Raw genomic sequence first — 14,959 nt, 5'->3', positions numbered from 1 at the left:
GTTGGACTGGCATCGAAAGGACGTGTGTGCACGGAGCGAGCCTTCCCTGCGGCGGAGCGTGGGAACTTTCTCCCCCCCTCCCGCTGCAGGAGTTGTGTGCACTGCAGCGGTGCCGAGAGAAAAGCACAGAAGGCAGCAGGCTCTGGAGAGCAGGTAAGAGACGGAGCCTTGTGGGCAGGCGAGCAGGCCCGTTTTTTGGAAATTGCTGAAAAGGTTTGTTCGGTGTGTGGCAGGCGCACGTCGCGAGCTTGCGTGGCGATCTGCTGGTCTGGAGTTATGCAAATGAGGCCGAATTGCATCCCGGGACATGCTCCGAATGCGCAACGGCGACTGCAGATGTGTAGGAAACGGCGCGCTCGTTTTCTCGTTTTGCCCACACTTTTGAGTGTTAGTGTGGCGTGTGAGTGTGTGAAAGAGTGGGCCCAGCAGGAGGCGGTGGCGTGCGGGGCGAGGAGGTGGCCTAGGCTGCGCGATTTGTGCTGTGGGTGCGGGCCGCTTGCAGGGGCCTGTTTAACTCATACTTACCTGGCAGGGGAGATACCTTGATCAAGAAGGAGGTTCACCCAGGGCGAGGCTCGGCCATTGCACTCCGGCTGTGCTGACCCCTGCGAATTCCCCAAATGTGGGAATCTCGACTGCATAATTTCTGGTAGTGGGGGACTGTGTTCGCGCTCTCCCCTGATGTGCTTGGTCCAAAATCAGATACGGGAGGGTTAGGACACCACGAGCTGCGTGGCTGCGGAAGGATCCCGGTTCGACAGGAGTGGACGCTGCTGCTGGTTCTCGCTGGCTTTTAGTTAGGGGTCCGGAGAAGCATCTCAGGCTAGTTCCACTACTCCTTCCGGACGTTCATTCCCTTTTCAAAGTCAGTCGTTTTGCTGTAGTCTGCGTTCTTTAGGCTGATTATCGAGGTTAGCCTTTATTTGGTCATGGGGGGCCTCGGTACTGTATGCTGAGTCTAAAGACAGTTTCACCCGTTTTCTGATTGCTCGGTTCTGTACCAGTGCAGACATGTCAAACAGTGAATGGCTGTACCTCTATTGTATCCGTGCTCAATGAATGAAATCGGTAACAAATGAATATATGTCTAGTTATACGAAAAACGAGTGGTTTATCGACTCATCTTCATTTTCAGATTTAGAGGCAGCTTCGATATTCGTTTTACAGACGGGTTTTTTTTTTTGAATATGGGTCACACACATGCCACAGCAACAAAACATCTCTAGAGATGAGGCTATAGATCACCTTTCCATCCTGCAGGTTTTCCTCCCAAAGCCTACGGCACCAACGGCGACCCCTGCTGGCCGGGAGAGCAAAAGCTTACAGCACCTGGTATTCCCAGGCAGTCTCCCATCCAAGTACTAACCAGGCCCGACGCTGCTTAGCTTCCGAGATCAGACGAGATCGGGCGTGTTCAGGGTGGTGTGGCCGTAAGCGAAAGTCCCGGCGCCTGACTCGCTACTTGAAGCTGTGTGTGGCGGGGGTTCCGTGCCCCCCGAGCGGGACTGAAGGATCGTTCGTGTGCAACTCTTTGGAAAGGAGCTGCTTTCCAAATCGCATTGCGTGCCTGGATGTTGGCGAATGCGCTCCCTTGTGTTGGCTCGTCCCGCACTGGAGGAGCACCAGGCAAGTCTTCACCAGACAAAAACCTCCAGTGCACAGCACTCTGGAAACATTTCGGGGCTTTCGCGTGTTTATTTCAGCACGTAAAGCGCACCGGTCCAACACGTCGGCCGGGCGCGCGGCGCCTCCGCCCTCTTGTGGCCTTGCGGCATCAGAGCAAGAGGCTCCTTCTCGCTGCCCTTCCGCTGTGTTGCAGGGCCCCGAGAGGGAACCCGGAGCGCGCACTTTGTGGGGGGCGGGGGACCGCGTTCGCGCTCTGCCCCCAGTCTCTTGCGCGAGTACTAAATCTCACGGACAGGGGGGCCTCGTCATTGATTGTTACAGGTGAGACGGGGATTAGGAGGAGACCCCGACTGATGGGTAAAGGGGAGCACTAACACCAGAGGGACACCCCCGGCGTCTCTTTTTGAGAGACGCCCTGGGGTTTCCTAATGGCCAAGGAGGGTCGGGACCTCGGTTTGACGCCTCCCCCGAAGGACGGCGCCTGTTTGTGCAGCAGAGTGTCGCCATCAGGAGGCTGGGGCGTAAGAGAGCCACACAGCCCGCAGGGTGAGCGCTCCCTACTGGTCCCAGTCACACCTCTTGCAGGAGCAGCAGCAACCGGAGCTTTTCCGGGGTGGAATCTCCCATCCGGGTGCCGGCCAGGCTCACACCTGCTGGGCTGCCCCGGGGGTGAGCCCAGTCGAGAGTCGCAGGGCCAGATCTAGTCACCGGGGAGAAACGATACAAGTGAAGGATTGCTCGGCTCTCGGCACTTGAAAAGACCGACAAATGTCTCGTTCCCGCCGGAGCTGAATGTACCCGCATGTGTGGTGTCGTCTTCTTCCCCCGCCCCGCTGTGTTTGCTGTATTGTCTCTGAAGCCGGCCCCCCCGAGACGAGACGGGCTGTTCCTGTGCCCCAATTAACACTTTACAGGTGCCATTCCCCGGCATTGTGGCCATTGTCGGTCCTCACACGCGATAAGATAAGGCGGAGGAGAGCGGGGCATGCCTAGCGGCAGACATTCAAGGAGGGGGCAGGGCGAGGTGAGGTGAGGTGCGACACGCCGGAGCCCCGACGCAGCTAATGCGGAGCACTTGTTGGACTGGCATCGAAAGGACGTGTGCGTACGGAGCGAGCCTTCCCTGCGGCGGAGCGCGGGAACTTTCTCCCCCCCTCCCGCTGCAGGAGTTGTGTGCGCTGCAGCGGTGCCGAGAGAAAAGCACAGAAGGCAGCAGGCTCTGGAGAGCAGGTAAGAGACGGAGCCTTGTGGGCAGGCGAGCAGGCCCGTTTTTTGGAAATTGCTGAAAAGGTTTGTTCGGTGTGTGGCAGGCGCACGTCGCGAGCTTGCGTGGCGATCTGCCGGTCTGGAGTTATGCAAATGAGGCCGAATTGCATCCTGCGAACATGCTGCGAATGCGCAACGGCGACTGCAGATGTGTAGAAAACGGCGCGCTCGTTTTCTCGTTTTGCCCACACTTTTGAGTGTTAGTGTGGCGTGTGAGTGTGTGAAAGAGTGGGCCCAGCAGGAGGCGGTGGCGTGCGGGGCGAGGAGGTGGCCTAGGCTGCGCGATTTGTGCTGTGGGTGCGGGCCGCTTGCAGGGGCCTGTTTAACTCATACTTACCTGGCAGGGGAGATACTTTGATCAAGAAGGAGGTTCACCCAGGGCGAGGCTTGGCCATTGCACTCCGGCTGTGCTGACCCCTGCGAATTCCCCAAATGTGGGAATCTCGACTGCATAATTTCTGGTAGTGGGGGACTGCGTTCGCGCTCTCCCCTGATGTGCTTGGTCCAAAATCAGATACGGGAGGGTTAGGACACCACGAGCTGCGTGGCTGCGGAAGGATCCCGGTTCGACAGGAGTGGACGCCGCTGCTGGTTCTCGCTGGCTTTTAGTTAGGGGTCCGGAGAAGCATCTCAAGCTAGTTCCACTAGTCCTTCCGGACGTTCATTCCCTTTTCAAAGTCAGTCCTTTTGCTGTAGTCTGCGTTCTTTAGGCTGATTATCGAGGTTAGCCTTTATTTGGTCATGGGGGGTCTCGGTACTGTATGCTGAGTCTAAAGACAGTTTCACCCGTTTTCTGATTGCTCGGTTCTGTACCAGTGCAGACATGTCAAACAGTGAATGGCTGTACCTCTATTGTATCCGTGCTCAATGAATGAAATCGGTAACAAATGAATATATGTCTAGTTATACGAAAAACGAGTGGTTTATCGACTCATCTTCATTTGCAGATTTAGAAGCAGCTTCGATATTCGTTTTACAGACGGGTTTTTTTTTTTGAATATGGGTCACACACATGCCACAGCTACAAAACATCTCTAGAGATGAGGCTATAGATCACCTTTCCATCCTGCAGGTTTTCCTCCCAAAGCCTACGGCACCAACGGCGACCCCTGCTGGCCGGGAGAGCAAAAGCTTACAGAACCTGGTATTCCCAGGCAGTCTCCCATCCAAGTACTAACCAGGCCCAACGCTGCTTAGCTTCCGAGATCAGACAAGATCGGGCGTGTTCAGGGTGGTGTGGCCGTAAGCGAAAGCCCCGGCGCCTGACTCGCTACTTGAAGCTGTGTGTGGCGGGGGTTCCTTACTTTTTGATGACATAACACCCAAAGGGGCTTCTTGGAGCTGGATTCCAACCGGCATCCTAAAGTTTCTTGGCGGTATCTTTTACAGTCCTCTGTTCGGTCGACAAGGGACAGAAGGGGGCAGCTTTCCTCACACATACAGTTCAATGTACTGTAGTGTTCCTGTTCATTGAATTTGCAGTTCTGCATCAGACCTCTAACTCGTTTCCTTAGCTTGGATTTAAGCCACGAAGCAGGCTTCTACTGTATAAACGTCTATAGGAATCACAAACTATTTGAGAGGCCATCATCCCAGGGGGAACTGACAAAGTCTATCCCTAAACACCTAGCGCAGTCTCTCGAGAGACTGTCAAAAATCGCTTTCTCCTTTTGCGTTGCAAGTAAGTGAAAACGCAGTCTCAACCCAGAGCCACTTGGCAGCAGCGGCACGTAAATACTGTTACTGTTACTGCTCGATACCGACGTTAACCTACTATACCATGTTCAGCCACTGCTAGAAAATGTACGGCTCTAGTACCGGAGCAAACGACAGGAAGGCCAACGTCGAACGGGCACACGTGTCAGACATGGAGAGCAACGAGAATGGGATTAGAACCCATGCGTTCTTTCCACCGTGGGGCCCGTTCAGCTCCGGGCTCATCGCCTGCGGCTCTTGGCTTGCGGGCCTGCCCAATCCGTGCGATAACTCGGAAAACACCCGGCCACACTGTGCCGGAAACGACGCACTCTGGGAAGCCGCTATGCAAAGCGAGGTCTGAAGATCCCCTGCGGCCGGACACTTCCCGCCCCCCAAAGAAGAGAGCGCCAATCAGACGGGCGGAGACCGAGGACTCGCAGAGCAGACGGCCACAATCGCCATAACAAGAGCGATTGTGAGCGTTGTTGTTTTCTCTCTTTGACCAGCCCAGCTGCGCCCCACCCGAAGGCAGGGAAGCACAAAAATTGCATGGAGCTCATTCATGCTCCTCTCCACGGAAATCTTTAGTAAAAAGCGAAAGATTTGTACGAAATGAAGAGAAACCAAAGTGCGTGGCTGCACAGCTGCAGGAGCCCAGGCCGCCTTCAAAGCCTCTGCCCTGACGGTCGTGGTTGGCAATGCACCTGGCCTTACAAACGAGCCAGTGGGGCCCGTTCAGCTCCGGGCTCATCGCCTGTGGCTCTCGGCTTGCGGGCGTGCCCAATCCGTACGGGTGTGCCCAATCCGGAAGCCTATTTCAAAGTCGTTCTCTGTTTCAAAAAAACATTTCCAAAATACAAGCCTTGCAGACAGACACGCCTCAGAGGACTTAAGGGTGGCTTCATGTCAGAATGATAAAGTCTCCCCGTCCGGACATGAAAATCCCACTTTGTTACACACAAAAAAAGAATCAACAACAGAGAAATGCCCACAAGCATTTGAAAAGCCGCACCACGTCGCACTTGAAATAGCTCTTACATTAGTGGTAGACGCAGGAATCGCCTTTTTATTTACGCTCTTACCAACGTGATGGAAAGCAAAACAAAGCAAAGCAGAGCAGAGCAAAACAAAACGAACAAACGAAAACCCTCACGTCCCGCACTCGCATATAACGCCGTTATGTGCCCAAGCGTTATTGTACGTCATCCTAGCACTGCACCCCGGGGCGTAAGGTATATGGGAACGAGCACACGCCACGAATCGTCTCGAATCACTCCCTACAGCTGTAAGGCGCCTTGAAGCGTGCACCCCCAACATTCTTCTTTGCGCATCTGTGAAAGGTAAACTCTTGAGCAAACTCTGAACCAGCTCTAAGGAAACTAATCCGATTAGACGTTACTTTGACTCATCTTTTTACGCTCAGTGCTGGATTGCTCAAACTCCAGCTAGGGTTAGGGTTAGCATTCCCACACTAGTTAGACACTTTGTTTACGCTCAGTGCTGGATTTTGGGAACTTCAGGACGGGTGGGAATTTTCTCCTATCTGTCAATTCTGTTTTGTTTTGGAGACTCTTGGCTGCCTATGTTGTACAGTGCAGCGTGAAGGAAACATTTTCCAAAACTGTGTCAGCTCAAAAGTTATAAGAAAACCTCTCCAGCTGCTTTAACTCTCTTCATTTTTGTCATTTAATGTGACACTCGATGTATAACTGGAGCCTCACATATGCAAATGGTGAGGCTCCAGTTCGACACCCAGTTCGACACCACTTTACAGTATCTGACAAAAGCATGGCAGACTGTGCCGGACCGGCAAATAACTTCCGCTTATTTTTACCATATTAAACATTGGAAATCCAACCACTTGCATTTGTGACACTTGATTTTGGCTCCACCTAAGACACTCTTAAATCTTCAAACACTTTTCTCTTCTCCCGCAACACTCTTGTCTGTCGGCACTATGTGGCAGCGTTGCATGACAACCCCTCTCACCACGGAAAGGAACCTAACAGCTTTGGTAAGAGAGGAGAAAAGGACCTGGCCCGTATGGGACTCGAACCTGTGACCTTGGCGTTATTAGCACCACGCTCTAACCAACTGAGCTAACCGGCCTCACAACAATGCTTCTCTCTGTGCTGCAAAAAATCAAACTCAGGGAATTTCTTTTGTCCTCCTTTGAATAGAAAGCCGTGTAATTCAGTGTACGGCCTTTCTCGTGCAGTTTCATGGTTCTTGTAATCCAAATCCTACACTGGCGTGAAGTGCCCCCCCATTTCACGGCATTTTTCAGCTGATTTAAAATGTACCTAAAGGAGAAGCATTTTTGAAGACCATCAATTACCAAGAGCTTTTGTCAAAGGTTTTGGTGGTCATTTTTAATGACCACAGAGCGCTGTGATCTCGGTTTTACATCTCATCCAAAAGACAGCGCCCTCTTACAACACAGCATCTCCGTCACTATACTGGGGAATTGGGAACCGCACAGACCTCAGGGTGAGCGCCCCCCCCGCCGGCACCATTAACACCGCTTCCAGCTGAAAGCGTTGTTTTTCCCTGTAGCTCATCCTCATCCGGGTACTGACCTGGCTCACACCTGCTTAGCTTCAGTGGGTTTTCAGTTGCAAGTTGCAAGGGGATGCAAGTGATGGAGCCGTTCGCTTCAAAAGCCACTGCATTGGCCGGGAATCGAACCCGAGCCTCCCGCATGGCAGGCGAAAATTCTACCACTGAACCACCAATGCTTAGTGCCTGGGCCTTCAAAAAAGACGCTTTTTTGGTGCTCTGTGCAAAACGCGTCGACATCTGCTTCCAGCTGCAAAATGCCATTCACGGACGCTGAAGAATTTATTTCTAAGGCAGCGGGTACAAGCGATTGGGTGTTTTAAAACCACCAGAAACAGCAAAGAGGCGCGCTTCTTTGCTTGCGCCGGAACACACCAACTGGAGGCGGACAATGTAGTCGGCAGGATTCGAACAGGCGCGGAGAGACCCCAATGGATTTCTAGTTCATCGCCTTAACCACTCGGCCACGACTACAGCAATCGTCATAGCACTGCACCCCGGGGCGTACGGTATAAGGGAACGAGCACACGCCATGAATCGCCTCGAATCACTCCCTACAGCTGTAAGGCGCCTTGAAGCGTGCACCCCCAACATTCTTCTTTGCGCATCTGTGAAAGGTAAACTCTTGAGCAAACTCTGAACCAGCTCTAAGGAAACTAATCCGATTAGACGTTACTTTGACTCATCCTTTAAGGGACCCTTGTTAATTGGAGAAATCAATGATTTCGAATGAATTCTGTATGCGTTAAAAGACAGCTATACACAGAAAACATGCAGGACACTGCTCATGATGTTTCCCGAGCCGAAACACAGTGCGTTTTTCCAAGCCATTTGACAAAGCCCGCCCACTGAAAACTGCAGCAGATCGTGTAAAGGCGTTCAACTTTGTAACTACTGCACGCACAGGAAGCAGAATAAATTCCTCTTTTCAAACTGTCAAAGGTTTGCTGCAGGACATCGCACAATCTCTTTTGAACGGGGACAAACGATTTCTTATGGGGCGCAGTAAGTACAGACGTTTATAAAGCTCCACTCATGCCGACGATGCAGCATGAAGAAGCGCAACCTAACGTTTGACAGACAAAAGCCGGGCGCCGCTACGAGCAATATGAAATCAAACTGACAGCACACGGCGTTTCGCGCTGACTCAAAAGTGATCTCGACAGACGATGTTCTCTGCATAACGCTGAAAGAGCTAAAGAGCGTTTCTGTTGAGACGTAACCCATTGGGCAAAAGACGTATAATATACGTCTATTAAACGCATATCTTAGACGTCTAAATGTGGTCTACAATTCGTCTAGAATGAAATTCTAATATACGTCTAAAGTTAAACGTCAATTATACGTCTATATTTAGACGTTCATTATACATAAATGGTTGGAGTTCTATTATACGGATAAATTTAGAGGACTATTATACATATATGGTTGGAGTTCCGGATAACTTTAGAGGTCTATTATACGTATAACTTTAGAGGTCTATTATACGTATATGGTTAGAGGTCTATTATACGGATAACATTAGAGGTCTATTATACGTATATGGGTAGAGGTCTATTATACATCAAAGATAGATTTTATAGGTGTAGAAACAAGTAAAACAAGCCAATGATTAGGTTTAGAAATGTATTCTGAAAATACACATTCACACCTGAAACATATGTATTTCAAATTATACATTGTATACAATCAATCAACAATCAACATATGGGCAATAATCATAAAAACACAACTAGTCTTAAACTTCAGCTACAAATTCTGGTAACATGGCAATATACAGTATAGTAATGACAAACACAAAACTAATTACATTAACACACTAACTCAAAACCACATTTTGATTCAAATATACATTTTAAAATGTACAACTTCTATATTTCCAAGAAAAAAAAATATTACAATGGAAGTTAAGACGATTTTTGTCCACTATTTGCAAACCCTGTCTAATTGTCCTAACAGAACCAAAAACCTATTATTTTCAGAGTCCAGATCTCCTGGCCCCCTGCCTTGCATATGCATTCTTCAAGTAACACATTGCGTGCTCCTTTATTTCTTTTTCTGTTGATGTAGGGTGGGACTTCAGCACCGCAGCTAGGAGAAAATTATATAATATTACTTCCCAAATAAATGATGATTAATATCTTCTTTAGTATAATCTAAAAAATGAACGGTTTACTAAGCTCAAAGCTGAAATAAATGTATAAAATTTGGCTTGCATCATAGCAGTTGAGCAATAAAGTCTGTCCTAATTAAAGAGTACCCAAAGTTTGAAAGTACAACATAGAATAAGAATAAGAGAAACGGCAAAACGATTTTGTGTCATCTTCCCCATTCACACTATTTTATGTGCCGTTTTTTTGCTTTTTCACATACTATTTTAATCAAAATAATATTAAGAAAGATCTGTATGTATTCAGATAGTATTATTATTGTTCATACTTACTCGTCAAAAGAGGATTGCTGAGATATTTGCGGATATACTTCTACGTTTGAAAAACGTGTCCAAAATGGTGACCAACGAATACTAGCAATGCATTGTGGTATATAACCGGAAAATATGCTGGGTTCGATATTTTCTCAACGTATGCGTTTATTAATGTTGTCGATATTATGGTTGAAATTTAACATTGATAATACATCGCTGCTATGTGCCCCCTGCTATGAGCTGATGTGCAATTTTAACGCATGCAATAAGTAAGGATCGGTCACTGTTGTATGGTATTATATATAATGACATTATGGAATAGGATGGGGACAGGCCTGGCATCACGGGGGGAGGGGGGAATGTCGCCGCTTCAGTTTTGGGCAAAAAGTTTTACCTAACTTAATTTGCACCCTAAAAAAATAGTTGTACTTTGTCAATGGTCAGACAACACTAAATGACACGAACAGTCACTCAGTCTGTTTGATGGGCAGGAGGGCTATCCGTCCAGGAACTGCACATATTATTGAGTTTTAACATTACGATCCTGTTTGCTCAGGTGGACCGATTCCTTGCAGTAGTTTATCATTATACTTAAAATCGTTATATAACTAGGACTAGTTATAGCAGTCTGTGCTTTCTCTTGGTTTTACAACATTTTTTTCTTAACGATTCAGAACGTCCATGTAGCTGCAAAAATGAACGCTTATGGTACTTTTCGCTCCAGGCAATACAAACCTTGAGAGTGACGAAAAATGTGAAACTGAACTTCATCGCAAATACCAGATTGCTAGTCGTTATCTTCTATCATGAAGCACTAATCAATGGCATAGCTGCGAGATTTCATTTGGGTAGCTGCACCGTACAGCTCCGTTTCAACCGAAATATCACTCCCCCCTCAGAATTTCAGACGCCCCCCGACAGATTTTTCCTCGGGCACCGCGCACTGATGGGGGACTTTTGTCAAGAAAATAAAAATAGAAACTCTATAGGCACTCAAACATTTTACGGTTTTTTTTCAGGCAGGTGGCAAGACCCCCTCAGCAAAACCCTTGTATGCCAAGCTGTGGGCATTGATTCGTCGAATATACGTATATTTACGGCGAAATTACGGCTATACCTATATATACGTCGCCTCGACGTATAATCAACGTCGAATTGCAACCGTAAAATCGACGACATGAATAAACGCATATATAACGTCGAAAACACATCTAATACAGTGCCTGAGGCTTTTTACTGTATGTATCATGTGTGCCGCAACTAGGAGTATACGGCACTCTGCACAGTGTACGAAGTAAATTATTTTCGCAGTAATTAATTTATTATATTTACTATATTTATTATACACGTGTAAATTAATTGCTGCGAAAATAATTTACTTCGAACACTGTGCAGAGTGCCGTATACTCCTAGTTGCGGCACACACGATACATACAGTAAAAAGCCTCAGGCACTGTGTTAGATGTGTTTTCGACGTTATATATGCGTTTGTTAATGTCGTCAATTTTACGGTTGCAATTCGACGTTGATTATACTTCGAGGCGACGTATATATACGTATAGCCGTAATTTCGCCGTAAATATACGTATATTCGACGAATCAATGCCCACTGGGAACAAGCTCGCTTCTTTCTACCATGATGTCACCATGACCAAATCTGTCTTTAAACACCTTGCTCAGTCTCTAACGAGACTGTCAAAAATTGCTTTCGCCGATTGTATTGCAAACCGGCGGAAGCGGGGTATTGGGAAAAGTTTTCAACTAGCAATAATCCCGCCTCGGCTAAACCTCACAGGCTACGATACTGCCACTGCGCAAAGCTGACGGTTGCCAGGCAACCGCGGGGATCCTATGGAAATCGTTATCAATCGTCTCATGGCATGTCGTTGCTGTAACGCTTCATATTTGTCGTCTTCTTCTAGCTTGAGGTTTTGAAGAATTTCATGACAGACAAGGGCTCCGTTGGGAACAAAGAAACCCGTTGATTCTTTTCAGCAGCAGAAATACAACCCTTTAAATACAAGATGACAGAACAATGACGAAGGGCATGCCGGGAGGAACTCATGCACTACAGAGGAAAGGGGGCGGGCACGTACAGTTCACATTCAAGCCACAAGTACTCTTCTCGGATGTTGCACAAACAAATCCTAACGTCTTGAAAGCATTGCAGCATGTTTGTGTCCCACTTCCCGTGGCTGCAGGATGACTGACACGAACGGACAAACACAATCTGTGGCGTTTAGCGTGACATAGTCTTGCAGGCATCGTGCTGTCTCACTGCAATACTATACCGCTGGAGGAAACAGTCCATCTGGCCATGAAACTCATTTGAACGTCTAGCTACAGCAACTAACAATATCATGATTTATTCAGGATGTGTGGAATCAGCACGTCCCGGAGACAGCTTCCGAAATCGTGAGCATTCTCTGGTGGTAGGGGCGTTCAAGATGGCGCTCAGGTGGGAGGTAAAGTTAAGTGGTTGAGGATTTTTTTTGAGTTTTTCATGACCTGAATGTTAATTTTTGCTTTTTTCGACTACAGAAAAATAAGGACTTAACACTACTTGTTTAAACTTCAGTTATAATTGAAAGAAAAAAAACGATTTTTTTTAGGTTTAAGAATTTCGATATGAGTAACACTGGGAAAAGAAAAGAGAGTGCTGGTTCTTCGAAGGAGAAGTCTAAGAAACCTCAATCGTATATGTATAGCACTACAAGAAAATTGATGGCAACTAAAGGGAAAAGTGAAGCAGCTGGAGGGGACGTGGAAAGAGTGCTGGAGATGCGCTCGTACGCGAGCGCTCGCAGCCCAAGTGAGACTCAGCTGCCAGAGGAAGAGCCGGAGTCCCTGCCCAGCACACCTGTCAAAACCCCGGCAGCCAAGAGAGGAAGGGGCGACCTGACGCTGGAGGAGCTCCAGACCAACATCTTCAACATGATGGCACAGAGCATGGGTGAGCTGAAGGAAATGATTTGATCTAATACAGTCGCAATCGAAAGTCTTAAAAAGTCCACGGACTGTGTGTTTAAAGAGGTTGAAGACTTAAAGAGTGAAGTAAAAGTTCTTAAACAAGTAAATACCAAACAAGAAAAGCATATTAAAGAACTTGAATTGAAAGTGAACGATGTAGATAGATACCATCGATGATGGAATTTAAAATTATTTGGAGTTAAAGAGGAACGTGATAAGGACCTTGTTGCAACAGTGAAGGGTATCTGTAAAAGGACCCTGCCGGACCAGGAGGACGTAATATCGGCCATTGACTTTGTTCACAGGCTCGGGAGAGCGAACATGTCTGGGCAAGTGCGCCCCAGATCGATTATAATACAGTTCACCAAGAGGACGGCGAGGGACATGCTGTGGCGAGCGGCGAGGGGGAATGAGTATTTGAATGGGAACAAACTGAGGTTTGCAGAGGACCTGTCTGCCGCGGACAGGAGTACCAGGAACCAGCTGTGGCCCCAGGTTGAAGCTGCCAGAAGAGAGGGGAGGAGAGCCTACTTTGTGGGAGTGAGGGCCTTTGTGGACGGGAAGGAGATTTGCTCCCAGTGACTGCTCAGTTAATGATTATGTTTGGTTATATTTGTTATACCAGTATATACTAGTGTTTCTTTAGTGTTAGTTTGGAATGGTGTAGTTAAGTGTTAAGGACTGTTATAGTTCTGGTTCTTTGAAAAACTCAATAGTTTAGACAGTCTTAGAGTTAGTTATTTGCTTTTGTGTATGTCTTTTTCATGAATGCCAGAGGTACTCGAAATGTTGTTAAAAGAAAAACTGTGTGCTGAGTTTTATTTTTTACAGGAAACGCATGCATGTTGAAACTAAAGTTTATAAATAATTGAGAAATATTAAAGCAAGGAAAATATGATACGTGTAAAATATACAATTTGATCACATAATTACTTAATTACCTCTGGTAGTTAAATGCTTTTTTCTGCTGCGTTTTTTTTCTCTTGTACATGACTCTGATCCTCTTGTTGTATTTGTATTTGTAAATTCTATGTTTAATAAAAAAAAAATTAAAAAAAGCATTCTCTGGTGGTGTCCTGTAGGCTTCCTGTGGGTGTGCGTTGGTGGTATAGTGGTGAGCATAGCTGCCTTCCAAGCAGTTGACCCGGATTCGATTCCCGGCCAACGCAGTGTCGAGTGTTTTCAAATGCTGTCATGAGCCTTGGATTGTGACTAGCAAAGCGAAGCCTTTTGAAAGAGCTAAAGCACTGAAAAACGGAATTGAGGGAGAATCTTACAGGGGATTCTGAGCGGTGTCTGCATACACGCAGTCCGATACGGGTGCTGAAAGCTTGAGCTACTCTCAATGTCATGCTGGCTTTCCCCGGAGTAAATCTGTTACATTGAAAGAATGCTTCTCGCAGGTTCAAAAAGGGACCCTTGTTAATTGGAGAAATCAATGATTTCGAATGAATTCTGTATGCGTTAAAAGACAGCAATACACAGAAAACATGCAGGACACTGCTCATGATGTTTCCCGAGCCGAAACACAGTGCGTTTTTTCAAGCCATCTGACAAAGCCCGCCCACTGAAAACTGCAGCAGATCGTGTAAAGACGTTCAACTTTGTAACTACTGCACGCACAGGAAGCAGAATAAATTCCTCTTTTCAAACTGTCAAAGGTTTGCTTTACGAACGCCGCAGGACATCGCACAATCTCTTTTGAACAGGGACAAACGATTTCTTATAGGGTGCAGTAAGTACTGTTACTGTCACTGCTCGATACCGACGTTGGCCTACTATACCATGTTCAGCCACTGCTAGAAAATGTACGGCTCTAGCACCGGAGCAAACAACAGGAGGGCCGACGTCAAACAGGCACACATGTCAGACATGGAGAGCGATGAGAATGGGATTCGAACCCATGCCTGCAGAGCACAATGGATTAGCAGTCCATCACCTTAACCACTCAGCCACCTTATCGACGAAACTGGGCTGTCCGGACATGGGTTGGCGCGCTCCAGATGATCTTTTTCTTTTTTTCCCCACGTACTCGAGGGTCATTTTCCTGTTCCACATGTGATTTCAACATTTTCCTTGGGAGATGTCAAGCCAGCAAGCCACTGCTGTGGTTCAGTGGCCAGTGTGGAGTTCAGTGGCCCTGTTGTACACAGAAAGCACATTGAGCTCCTTGGACATGAAAAGTTCCAGATAAAAGCCATTTGTCATCCTTTCTCTTGGTGTCGATGTTGCTATTGTATGTAAAGGTGGCAACTTGCTCAGCAAGCAGGCGGAGCACACACCGAATGCAGATGTGTCTGAGTGGTGTGTCCAAGTGGCTGCAAAAGGACAGCACTCCTGGGGCACCGTGGCTTAGTTGGTTAAAGCGCCTGTCTAGTAAACAGGAGATCCTGGGTCCAAATCCCAGTGGTGCCT

At 47.6% G+C, this 14,959-nt stretch overlaps 8 non-coding genes and 1 pseudogene across 8 annotated transcripts; 4 read left to right on the top strand and 5 right to left on the bottom strand.

Annotated features, from left to right (window-relative positions):
- The first annotated feature begins 517 nt into the window (after nucleotides 1–517).
- On the top strand, nucleotides 518–681 carry LOC148633124 (U1 spliceosomal RNA). Its single transcript, XR_015934065.1, has one exon. It is a non-coding gene; the product is annotated as a U1 spliceosomal RNA (small nuclear RNA).
- A 636-nt stretch (nucleotides 682–1,317) lies between these two features.
- LOC148633123 (5S ribosomal RNA) lies at nucleotides 1,318–1,436 on the bottom strand. The gene has a single exon (XR_015934057.1). It is a non-coding gene; the product is annotated as a 5S ribosomal RNA (ribosomal RNA).
- Nucleotides 1,437–3,221: 1,785 nt separating this feature from the next.
- Nucleotides 3,222–3,385, top strand: LOC148633122 (U1 spliceosomal RNA). Its single transcript, XR_015934076.1, has one exon. It is a non-coding gene; the product is annotated as a U1 spliceosomal RNA (small nuclear RNA).
- Nucleotides 3,386–4,021: 636 nt separating this feature from the next.
- LOC148633121 (5S ribosomal RNA) lies at nucleotides 4,022–4,140 on the bottom strand (annotated as a pseudogene).
- Nucleotides 4,141–5,105: 965 nt separating this feature from the next.
- On the bottom strand, nucleotides 5,106–5,222 carry LOC148633120 (U5 spliceosomal RNA). Its single transcript, XR_015934091.1, has one exon. It is a non-coding gene; the product is annotated as a U5 spliceosomal RNA (small nuclear RNA).
- Nucleotides 5,223–7,257: 2,035 nt separating this feature from the next.
- trnag-gcc (transfer RNA glycine (anticodon GCC)) lies at nucleotides 7,258–7,328 on the bottom strand. The gene has a single exon. It is a non-coding gene; the product is annotated as a tRNA-Gly (tRNA).
- A 3,926-nt stretch (nucleotides 7,329–11,254) lies between these two features.
- On the bottom strand, nucleotides 11,255–11,396 carry LOC148633118 (U4 spliceosomal RNA). The gene has a single exon (XR_015934042.1). It is a non-coding gene; the product is annotated as a U4 spliceosomal RNA (small nuclear RNA).
- Nucleotides 11,397–13,641: 2,245 nt separating this feature from the next.
- On the top strand, nucleotides 13,642–13,713 carry trnag-ucc (transfer RNA glycine (anticodon UCC)). The gene has a single exon. It is a non-coding gene; the product is annotated as a tRNA-Gly (tRNA).
- A 1,172-nt stretch (nucleotides 13,714–14,885) lies between these two features.
- Nucleotides 14,886–14,959, top strand: trnat-agu (transfer RNA threonine (anticodon AGU)). Its single transcript has one exon. It is a non-coding gene; the product is annotated as a tRNA-Thr (tRNA).

The sequence above is a fragment of the Lepisosteus platostomus genome, unplaced genomic scaffold, assembly GCF_059453375.1.
Source record: "Lepisosteus platostomus isolate fLepPlt1 unplaced genomic scaffold, fLepPlt1.hap1 Scaffold_48_H1, whole genome shotgun sequence".
NCBI classification, from domain to species: domain Eukaryota; kingdom Metazoa; phylum Chordata; class Actinopteri; order Semionotiformes; family Lepisosteidae; genus Lepisosteus; species Lepisosteus platostomus.
This window is presented reverse-complemented; position numbering and strand designations above follow the sequence as displayed.